Source organism: Mus musculus, chromosome 11, assembly GCF_000001635.26.
Source record: "Mus musculus strain C57BL/6J chromosome 11, GRCm38.p6 C57BL/6J".
Classification (NCBI taxonomy): Eukaryota; Metazoa; Chordata; class Mammalia; order Rodentia; family Muridae; genus Mus; species Mus musculus.
Window position 1 is genome coordinate 65,676,621 of NC_000077.6, and position 11,623 is coordinate 65,688,243.

General features: G+C 43.7%; 1 long non-coding RNA gene across 2 annotated transcripts in view; it reads left to right on the forward strand.

The window, feature by feature from the left end:
• The window catches only part of Gm40026, a 31,858-nt gene extending 25,986 nt beyond the window's left edge, over positions 1-5,872 (forward strand). For both annotated transcript variants that reach the window (XR_879936.2, XR_879935.2), the window contains exon 3: positions 4,540-5,872. This is a non-coding gene — a long non-coding RNA (predicted gene, 40026). The remainder of the gene's footprint in view (positions 1-4,539) is intronic.
• Positions 5,873-11,623: the final 5,751 nt, after the last annotated feature.

Here is an 11,623-nt window from a genome sequence, read left to right on the forward strand (position 1 = left end):
AGGCATGTCTGTTGCTCCAGCACAGATGCTAGGGACAGATTTGCCTAGCTCAGCAGGAAGGAAGATGTCACAGAGGCAGAGGAAAGGAGACGACAGATACTATAGAGAGAGCAGGGAAGGTCTCTTTCAACTGCCCACATCCTGGTCAGCAGAGCCGCAAACATGGTTATCAGTTAGATGTGTAGGTGAGAGATGATGCTAAGTTTTAGCAAGAACATCTGGAAGATCAGAGGAAAGAATTCCCTGCCTAATATTTCCCTGAGTCCCTATTTGTAGTACACAGACGTCAGAGAGAATGAAAGATAGTATGAACATCATGAAGCCAAGGTGATTGTGGTACCCAGATACCAGTGCATGGCCAATCACTTCAACGATGTCCTCATTCACATACTGAACTGCCCTCATCTCCGTTCTGAAAAGGGAAATACAAAAATGTCATATCTCATCATGAAAACTGCAAGCTCATAAATCAAGGTACAGAATGACTGTGATGGGGGATGCAGGCATATTTGCCTTGGTTGTAGGAGGCCATCATCCTGCGCCAAGTTACTCCTATTCCCTGGCAAACCCCAGTGATGACTGGCCCTTGCCTCACTAAGCCAGATAATGGAGCATCCTTACTCCCCAGAAGCCTCACTCAGCAATAAACTCACAGCATCACCTTATCCTTGATCCCTGGGTCTGCCCACATTCTGGCCTCTGAGATGGGGTGGGAGGACCCTCTCCTTATGATGGACAGCGTCTCCCTTACAGAGTACTCAGGGCCCTTGGCTCTTTCCTGCCTTGACGCCGCCTTCCCTTGTCTTCAATCTATCACAGGTTTCTAGAATTTTGATGCTCTGCTTAGAAACATCCAGAAAAAGGGACTTCCAATCCAGTCTCCTCCCCCATAAGATGTCCACAGTGTAGGAATACAGCACCCTTCCCCCTTCTGCTCTCACCTACCTCTTTCTGGCCCCCCCCTGCTGCTCCCCAGTTATGTGTTAGTAGTTGTTCTTTGTCTGTCCCCCTGCCTCCCACCAAACACCCACACTTCTTCATTTTGTTGTGATGCAGAGTGTTGAACCCAGGTCCTTCCTCTTGCCTGTCAGTCAAGTTCTGTGCCACTGAGCTAAATGCCCAGCCCCCCCAGCCCCAACTTTCTCCTGCCACTTTCTGATTTGATTTTCCCCCTAAACTTATGTCAGATTTGTTTTTTTCACCTCGGGCTCCATTACCACCCATAGTTATTCCAGCCTTTGTCCTCTGGGGACCTAAAACATTTAACCACCTTCTCAGTGGCTCCTGGTTCCAGAGTCACCTTACTCTAATCCATCCTGTGTTGGTTGATCATTCCAAGCTACTGACTAGGTAATGGTCTAGTTTGAACAGAGAAATCTAAATTATCAATTTATAAATGGCACTTAAGCTTTTAACTTGATCATGAAAAGAGGTGAGGGGTGTCCTTATTCCTCTACAAAAGTAAGGTTCGTGAAGGCAATGCCTTTTGTGTTTTGTGAAGAGAGAGACAGACAGACAGACAGAATCTATGAGAGTATGAGGAGTTTGTGTGTATGTGAGAATGCATGTGTGTATGTGTGTGTGGATACATGTGTGTGTATGCATATGTATGAGGATACATGGATGCATTTGTGTACGTATGTGTAAGAATGAATGTGTACGCATGCATTTGTGTTTGTATGAGGATGAATGTGTGTGTCTGAGCATGCATGTATGTATGTGTGTGTGCACGTGTGTATGTATGTATCACACCAATGAATTTAATGAACACCACCTGCTTAGTTTTTGCTTGCTAAGCTCAAACCACAACAAAATAATACAGCATAAATTCATCAGCAGAGAATTTGATAAGGACAGGCTTGTTTTGAATTCTATACCGACCCAGGGACTAGGTGCTTGGTAAGCTTGAGTACTAACAAATGCAAAGAAAAATCTGCAACCCTATAGGTGGAACAACATTATGAACTAACCAGTACCCCGGAGCTCTTGACTCTAGCTGCATATGTATCAAAAGATGGCCTAGTCGGCCATCACTGGAAAGAGAGGCCCATTGGACACACAAACTTTATATGCCTCAGTACAGGGGAACACCAGGGCCAAAAAGGGGGAGTGGGTGGGTAGGGGAGTGGGGGTGGGTGGGTATGGGGGACTTTTGGTATAGCATTGGAAATGTAAATGAGCTAAATACCTAATAAAAAATGGGAAAAAAAAAAAAACTCCAGCCTTCCCTGCTATTTGCATGACTACAAACAAACCTCTAGTTTCTGGGCTCTAATCCCCTATGCAAAGGGCAGGCATGGAGGGAGATAGCCCTTAGCCCTTCTTAACTTTTAGCCATTAAAATCTTTATTCCAAACACCCTTCTCCGGCCTGTGCCTGTTTTACAATCGTATAGCTCCCCCAAGTGTCCAAGGAGATGAATGGAACCGGAATGAATGCCCGTGTTTTATGCACTAGTTAATAGTACCAACCCTGTGACGGGCCAGATATCGATAAGCAGCCTGGGTACACTTGTTTGAATTCTTACCCAAACACTACAAGCTGGTAATTGCTTTCATCTGCACCTTATGGGTGAAGAAACAGACACACGGCTCACAACCAAGCAGTCTGAGTGCAGCCTGCGCTCTTCAGTCTCTGTGCACAGGTCAGAGAGAACGAGCGGCCAGTTGGTGTCAGAAGCTGACTTGGAAAGCTGCAGCTGCTGCTACGTGTCAAAGGACCTCCCTTCTCCCGACCTCTGGCCAGAAAGCATTTCAGAAGCCAGTCAGGTCATCTTGAGAAGCCAGTACCTTTACCCATGTTCTCCAGACACTGACTGCTGTGAGGGAGCAGGCAGGCCTCTCAGCTCCAAGGGAAGAAACAGTTTACCTCAGGAAGTTTCCTTGGATCGACCATCTTTGACGGCACAATCCCAAAGTGCACAGAGATTGGCTTGGCTAATCAGAACTACAGTGAGCTTCCACCTCATTCCAGTCAGACAGCTATTCGTAAGAAAACAGCAAAGACGCTGCCTGGGATTTGAAGCGCGGATGCTCTAACAGTGCTGATGGGAATGTGAATTAGTCCAGCTAACATGGAAACGAGGATAAAGGCTCCAAAAAGAACTCAGCAGAACACCTGGGGATATGTCCAGAGAAATCCAAGTATGACTCAGAGACCTCTGCACAGTTGTCCATGTCCCCTGCAGCACTACACACAAGAGCCAAGGCATGCAATCAGCCAAGTCGAACAGGAGATCTTAGAGGACAAGGAATGTAACTGAAATTCATGATATATTTGTAGGAAACCATCCTAACGGAACCCTGCTTTGTCCAATGAATGTACTATTAACAAAAAAACAAACAAAAACCCCAAAATCTTTTAAAGGGCTGGAGAGTTATAGATGGTCATGAGCCATGATGTGGTTGCTGGGAATTGAACTCAGGGCCTCTGGAAGAGCAGTTGGTGCTCTTAACCGCTGGGCCATCTCTCCAGCCACCTGTAATTATCTTTTAAACATATTGTTATGAAATATAATGTGATGAAGGGGTGTCTTTGGCAGGTCCACGCCAAGGTGTACCTCCAAGAAATTATGCTATGCAACAAATCTGCTGTAAGAGGTTTTTTTGGGGGGGGGAGAGGGGGAGAAGGGGAAAGGTGTGAGGTCCTGGGGAAGGTATGGAGGCAGACATGAGGGCAGAGAAATGGGGCAGAGAGGAAGAGAGAAGGAAAGGCTGACTCAGGGAACCATGACAGGGACCACAGAGAACAGAGCTGGGGTGTCTGGTGATCTTTTTTGTCTGCAGCCCACTTGGAGCACCTGGTGGTGGTGGCAGCTGGTAAAGGAAGAAGGAACTGCTAGGTCCCTGAGAGTAGGCCAGTGGCCATGCCTGTACACTCACACACAGTTCAGCAGTATCAAGTATTTCTCATAATACTTATCCATCTCCAGAACTTTCATCTTATGAAGAGAAAACATGACTCAAATGTCCCCATTTCCAGCCCTGAGCAGCCACCATCTGCTTTTGTCTCTCCGAGTTTGACCACTAAAAGTGACTCATGTACGTGGGGCTAGGAAGCACTTGTCTTGTAGGACTGTCTGTTTCACATCATCTAATATCTTCAGAGGTTGTCTCTATTGGAACCTGTGTCAGGACTTCCCTTTCTCTGTAAGGTTGAGTAATAGTTCAGTGGCTGTGTAGCTGATGTTTTATTTATCCATCTATCTGCTGGTGGACACCTACCTGGGTTGCTTCCAAATGAACACATTGCCACCCCCATTGGTGTCCACATTACATTGGTGTCTCTTCAAGACACTATTTTATCCTTGAGATGGGGGTCTCTGTATAGTTCAGGTTGACTTCACCATATAGCTGTAGTTTGAACGAGCAATGTCCCCTCATAGGCTGGAGTATTTGCAAACTTGTTAGCTACGGGTACTGCTTGGGGGAGGTTAAGGTGGTATAGTCTTATATGAGGAAGCATGGCACCAGGGGTGGGCTTTGAGAGTAAAAAGCCTTGAGACACTTCCAGTTTTCTTCCTCTGCTTTGTGCTTGCAGGTGAAGAAGCTGTGAGCTCCCAGCTTCCTGTTCCTGCCGGCAAGCCTGCCACTTCTTCCCATGCCTCCCTGCCAAGGTTTGCTCTCACTTCTCTGGGACTGTGAACCCAAACTCCTCCTGGCCCAGCCTCCTCCGAGTGCTGCGAGAGCAGGTGCAAACCACCACACCTTTCTCTAAAGCATTGCTTCTAATTCCGTTGAATTTATAAGCAGAAGCAGAATCACTGGATCAGAGAACTCTCAACCTGCAGAGACAGGCCAGGCTGCATTCCCCAGCAGCCTCCCCAGTGCACAGGGTTCATCTCCTTGTTGTGCTAAGTCACTATCCTAATTGACTTGCATCTTCTGAATGTTCTTCTAAAGTCTCTTCCCTTTTAATCAAGTTGCTTATCTTATCGCTGTTGAATTTTAATTTTTAAAAAAATATCCTAAATGCTAGTTCTTTAAAAATATTTAAATGTTAACTGTGCATGTGTGTGCACACTCACATGCATGCACACACTTCATTTTGCCTGGAGCTGGAGTTACAGGTTGCTGTGCACCTCCTAGTGTGGGCATTAGGAACAGACCCTGGATCCTCTAAAATAGCAGCAATTTCTTTTAACCGTTGAGCCACCCCTCCAACCACATGTACATATTCTTTGTCATATACATAATTTGAAAATATTTCTCCCATTCTGTAGGATGCCCATCACAGTATCTTGATGTAGATTTTCTTTAATTTGTCCACTTGTCTTGTTGTCTTGCCTGTCTTTGGTATTATATTCAAGAAATTATGGCCAAATCTAGTATTGTAAACCTTTGTCCCATGTTTTCTTCTAAGCTCTTTGTAATTTTAGATCACAGATCTATTCTGAGTTGTTGTGTAGGCTCCATAATTCATATGGCTTTTCCAGCATCATGGGAAAAGCTATCTTCTCTTACTGGTCTTAGAACTCATTAAAAAAAATGTTTCTGGGCTTTCTATACTATTCCATCCATGTATACATGCATTTTCACATCAGTATATACCACACTGTTTTAGATTTTTTTTTCCCTAACCAATTGTTCTGGCTATTCAAGGTCTTTCAAGGCAGAGTTTAGGCTGCATTTTTCTTTTAGGCTCTATCTTCATGTCTGTTGACTATGTATGTGTATGTATGCCTGTGGAGGACAGAAGGCAACAGATCCCTGCAACTGGAGCTATTGGTGGTAGTTGTACGTAGCCTGATGGAAGTGCTGAGACTTGCACTCGGATTCTCTGGGAGAGTAACAAGAGCTCTCAAATGTTGAGCCTTCTCTCTGTAAAGGCTGAAAATTTCTATTTATAAAATCAAGTGCCATTGAGATTTTAGACTGGAGAGATGGTTCAGTAGTTAAGAGCACTATCTGTTCTTCCAGAGGACCTCGATTCAATTCCTAGAACCCACAGGGCAGTTCACAACTGTCTGCAACACTGGTACCAGGGGATCTGACACCCTTGCACACACATACAAGCAGGCAAAACAAAATGCACATAAAGTAAAAATAAATCACTGGGCTGGAGAAATGCCTCAGCGGTTAAGAGCACTGACTGCTCTTTCGAAGGTCCTGAGTTCAATCGCAGCAACCACATGGTTACTCACAACCATCCATAATGAGATCTGACGCCCTCTTCTGGTGTGTCTGAAGACAGCTATAGTGTACTTAAAAATAATAATAAATAAATCTTTAGAGCAGAGTGAGAGGGGCAACTGGAGCGAGCAATCTATATTCCCAGCAACCACATGATGGCTCACAACCATCAGTACAGCTACAGTGTACTCATATACATTACATTACATTACATTAAATAAATAAATAAATAAATGTAAAAATAAATAAATAAATAAATCACTAACAAAAATAGATTTTGATAATGGCATTGAATCTATACTGTCTTGGGGAGTGTTGACTTTATGGATGGAATTCCTTGTATGAAAATAAAGGGAAATAATAATGTTAATAATATAATAAGTGATATTTAGAAGAGTGTCCCTCAAACTGAATTGAGAAAGTGTAATGGGAAATGTCTAGGTTTTGTAAAACTAAGTAGCCCCTGTAAAAGTATGAAGCTACTCTGGACACAGTGGCACTGCCTTTATCCCCAGCTCTTGGGAGGCAGAGGCAGGCAAATGTCTGTGAGATTTAGGTCAGGCTGGTCTACACTCTGTTCTCTCTTCCACCATATGAGTCCTAGGGAATGAAGCCAGGCCACCAGGCTTGGTGGGTGGCCAAGTGCCTTTACTTCTCAACCCATCTCATAGACTCATAACTTATTTATGCACCCCACTAATTTTATAAAATAGGATCACCTTTAATAGCTTCTATTGGTTTGTATATATGATCATATCATTTATAAGAATATACTACTTATTTTCAACACAGTTGCCTTTTCTTCCCCTATTTTCGGTGAATTCCATTATCATACTTATATTAAGAGGAAACATTTTTATTCCTTTTTCTTGGAAAATGACTGTATGCTTTTGCTTGAGACGGGGTCACATGTAACCTAGGCTCATCTCCATCTCCCTATGTCAACAATGATGCTGAGGTCTGGCCCTCCTTCTTCTACCTGGAGTGCTGGCGTTATAGGCATGTGTGAATGCATTGCCCTTTTACTGTGGGCTTTTCTATGTGGTTTTCATACGTTCAATGTTCTCTTCTAGAGAAGTTGCGAGTCTCCTGGTCCCTTGCATCTCTTGATAAATCACTTCAGTGGAGAGAACAGGCTTGCAACTGAGGCAGTTAAGTGTAGGGACATCTCAGTGACCTAAGGCACTGACCCTGAAAAAAACAAAATTCTCCTATGGGTAATTTGTGGTCAGGTATTTCTTGAGAGGAGAGACAGAAAAGGCCGGCTGGGACCAGCATAGGAGGCAAGCACAGAGAAGGCCAATTTTCCTTAAAGTGGCCTGTCTGGAAATTTTCCAACTCATGTGTGCAAGATGTACATCTAAAGTAGAATTTACAATCAGGGTCAGGATCTGCCCCATCCCAGGATAGGCTCTTCCCATTATCTGGTCTCATAACCCTGGGGTCTTGAGCTAGGCGCTGTCCATCTGTATGCTCCCCTCCTATGGAGCACATTCCATGCTTTACTCTTACCTTTAGTAAAGCTATATTTTCACTGTGTCTCTTTCACAATTTTCCCCAAGACACAAAACACCTGGACATCACATCACAGATGAACCTGAGGCCGCTCCAGTGTCTCAACAGTGAAGAAACCGCTTGCTGTGCTTCGCTCCATAGTCAGAAGCAACCAGCGGTGACAGCACTGGAGGGCCCTTTTTGCTCACGTGGCTCCATATCATCCTTCTAATCAATGTGTTACTGCAACCACAGTCAGAGTAACGAGGCAGTATAAGTTAAATTGATAATTAAAGGAGAAAATACAATATTACTTGTAGGTTACTGACCACTTAAATATAAAACTGAAAACTATGAGCCTGTTATTAGAGGTAAAAGAAGACATGAGGGAGGGGCAGTGGCAAAATTAACATCAAAATCCAGCTTCTCTGCACGAAATCACATGACCAGTCATATAAGTGTCTGATAATAATCTTATTTTCTGCTATAACTCCATAGAAAAACTGTAATTGTACTGAGACAGGAAAGATTTCAGAAAACAGAAAGGAGTAATACTGGAACATGCAGATGGAAAGAAAGTAAATTTCCTGAAAATAACCCAACTCATGACTAAAAAGAAACAGGCAACTATCCACTATTTCCAACATTGGGACCTGCATCTGCATGGGAGGGTGGTGTTGCTTGTATGACTGTGTGTGATACTGTGTGTACCATCCAGCAGAAAGGGAAACAGACATATGCAAGTAACCGGGATTTAGTGTAAGCCTGAAATCATTTACATTTAATATGCATACACTAAACCCCTGAGTAGCCACATGAAAACAAGGAATCTAAATATATATTGTGAGAAATCAGTATAGAAATTTAAATGCTACAATAGAATAAATTTGCATAAAGTAAATCGAAACGATGGGAAGAAAAATGCATTTGTGGATAACATTATTTTGTACATAGCTTGAAAGAATCTATTTAAAAACTATTAGCATACATGAATTCAGGAGGGTGACAGGATACAAGATGTATGAGGAAAATGAGTTATAATCCATGGACTTTACAATCAATATTTAAAATTTAGGCTAAGAAGACTTAGTCCTGCTCATAAAACGTAAGAAAATATGCAGAAGTAAATGTAACAAATTGAAAAGTGCCAAACACTGTTTAGAGTGGAAGATCCGAAGAAACTGGAAGGAAACCGTCCCAACTCGTGGAAGATGAAGCCTTAGGAGGTAAACTGACCCCCACACACAACCTGTGGGGCCGTCAGCAGGCTTCTCTACAGAAACTGCAAAGCTGATGCTAACATCTGTAGAGTTAAGGTACAAAGGACCCCTTAAAGGAAAACAGCAACGGGAGTCAAGACAGACTGGGCAGAGGATCCAGATGTCAGTTCAAATGCCTGTGACTAGGGCGTCATCAGCAAGAGCGCTAAGAGTTCTTGATGAGGACAGAATGACCTCAGCAGAGGTGCCAGGACAGAAGGATGTCACAGACCAAATATGAAGTGCTCTCTTCATTCATACCATCTAGAAAAAAGTGGGAAGTGGGCCGGGATGTAAAGATATGACCTATAGCAATCAAACTCTTTAAGTGGGAATACTCAACGATACAGTGCTTTGTAAAAGTCTGGCAGCTACTCAGGCAGTAAGCATAGTACTGAGTGCCTTCAGGAGGCCGGAGATGAAAACATACACACATAAAAATATGCAAGTGAACAGTTAACAAAGGTGGAATACAAACATTAAAATAAACAAAAACAAAAACAAAACAGGTTAACAGGATCTGGCATGCTTGTTTAATGGCCATAAAAAAGGGTATTTACCTAGAAAGGCTCATCTCTTAATTTTCTCCTAAGGAGACCAGGTCTTACTCAATAGACCAGGCTGGCCTTGAACTCAAGAACCTCCCACTTCAGCATCTCCAGTGCTTACATTTTTTCAGATACATTAAAACATATTTATGTTATTTTGTGTGCAGGTATGCACACATGTGGAGGCTGCCAAGGTTGACATAGGGTATCTTCCTCAATCACTCTTCACATTCATCCATCCATTTGTTTGCTTCTAAGTTTCACAGTAAGCTCACAGCTTGTCTGTCTGTCTGTCTGTCAGTAGGTCATACTAAATGTACAGCTCACTGAGTTACCTAGACCAGCAAGGCTCAAGAACCCCATCTACTCCCCTCCAGCATCCCAAGTACAGGTGTGTGCTGCTGCACTTGAGGTTATCATGGTTGTTGTTATTATTAATTTTTTTAGACATGGGAGCTAGAGAGTCAAGCTCAGGTCCTCACGTTTAGCAAGCAAAGGCTTCAATGACTGAGCCATCTCCCCATCACTAATATTGCTGTTTTAAATTGTTGATGAAATGGTCACAGTAATCATAATGTAAACTGCTGGTCTGCCTGTAAAAGTACCTCATACATATATAACAAATGTGGGGCAGGACCTGTAGTTTTTCAGTCCCCTTATAAACAGATGTAATGTTGACACAACTCTGAAGTAGACAGGGAGGGATGGTATTGCTGCCTCAGACTTACACACAGCTTCAGTGTATATAAAAACAAGTGGCTGGTTCATCTGATGTAATACATCAAAAAGGTAACTGGCCAAGAACTAGAAATAAACTCCTTCCAGAAAGGCTGGAGAGCCAGTATTCCAAATGTGCCCTCATAGCCAATGTCTCTATTCTCTATGTTGCAGCTACACATTTGGGCAGTTATCAGTTCAAATTCAAAGGCAGCTTAAAGATTCTCTTGTGCAGTTTGCGAGCCATTCTAGCAACAGGCAATCTCTTAATCCACAGCCCCAAGTGCTGTACTAAATATAAGGACTCAGGGGTCTCGGGTAACCTCATCCTGCCTGTGTAAGCAATGCCAAATCTACTACGTTCCCAGAACTTCCACCTTCAACTCTCATGACAACAGAGCAGGCCTGGTGAGAGTCACAAATACAGGAGATCCAACAACTTCTCAGTCACACACTTCTATTGTTAAAGGTGATGGGGTTTTTATTCTTATTAGTCCTGGGGAGGGGCGTGTGTGCCACCTGTACCACCTGTGGAGGTCAGAGGACAACTTACAGGAGTTGGTTCTCCATTTCTACAATGTGGGTCCTGGGGACTGAACTCAAGTGTTGAGCTCCTCTATCTACTGAGCCACCTTGCCTGCCTTAGATAATGGGTTTTAAATAGCATGTTTTTATAGTTTTGGGTTTGAGTCTTTCAGCCTTTGTGTTCCCTACTAATACCTGAGGCAGAATTTTACTTCTGTAACCTCTTTCTGTTCTCTTATTTAGAAAGAATTTCCTACCCTGTGATTTTGGTGGGGTTGCACTCAGAATCAAATGAGATGAACAGACACAAGATATAGTCCTATGGAACGTGGAGTACACCTGTTCCTCCTGACACTGGCTCAAATGGGATGAGAACCTCTGAGGTACTACTTCCCTCAGCAGGCAACACTTAGCTAAGGAGCAAACACGAGAGGACACAGGACAGTGCTGAACCACTGTGGTATGACCAAGTAGGCATCAATGGCCATGGGAACACAGCAGAAAAACTCAGACTAGGTGGCTTCCCACCATTTCCAGGCTCCTGAGACTTTTGTGTTCACTTCCATTATGTAACCCTCCCACCCCACCCACCCCAAGGAGCTCCTCGGGCATGACCCCTATAGCCCTTTTTAACTGCAGTCTCCTCCTCACCCTGCTCTCCTCTCAGGTAGCAGTAAGAGATCCCATCTGACCTCTCACCCGGGAGTCTCAGCATCAGGAGCCTGGCTGGCCACACCAGGCCTAAGGTCACACCTGTCAACGCTGATACAGGTAGAACTGAACCTGCTTCCTGCAGCATTCTACAACCACAGTAGGTCCAGACACCCAAGTGCGAGCTTGAAAAGACTGCACCACAGCTGCTAAAAGAAAAAAGCAAGCTGTGCCACACTGTTACATCAGGGAAGAAGCAGAGGGAGGGGACGAATAAAGAAAAGAACCAGAAACTTCT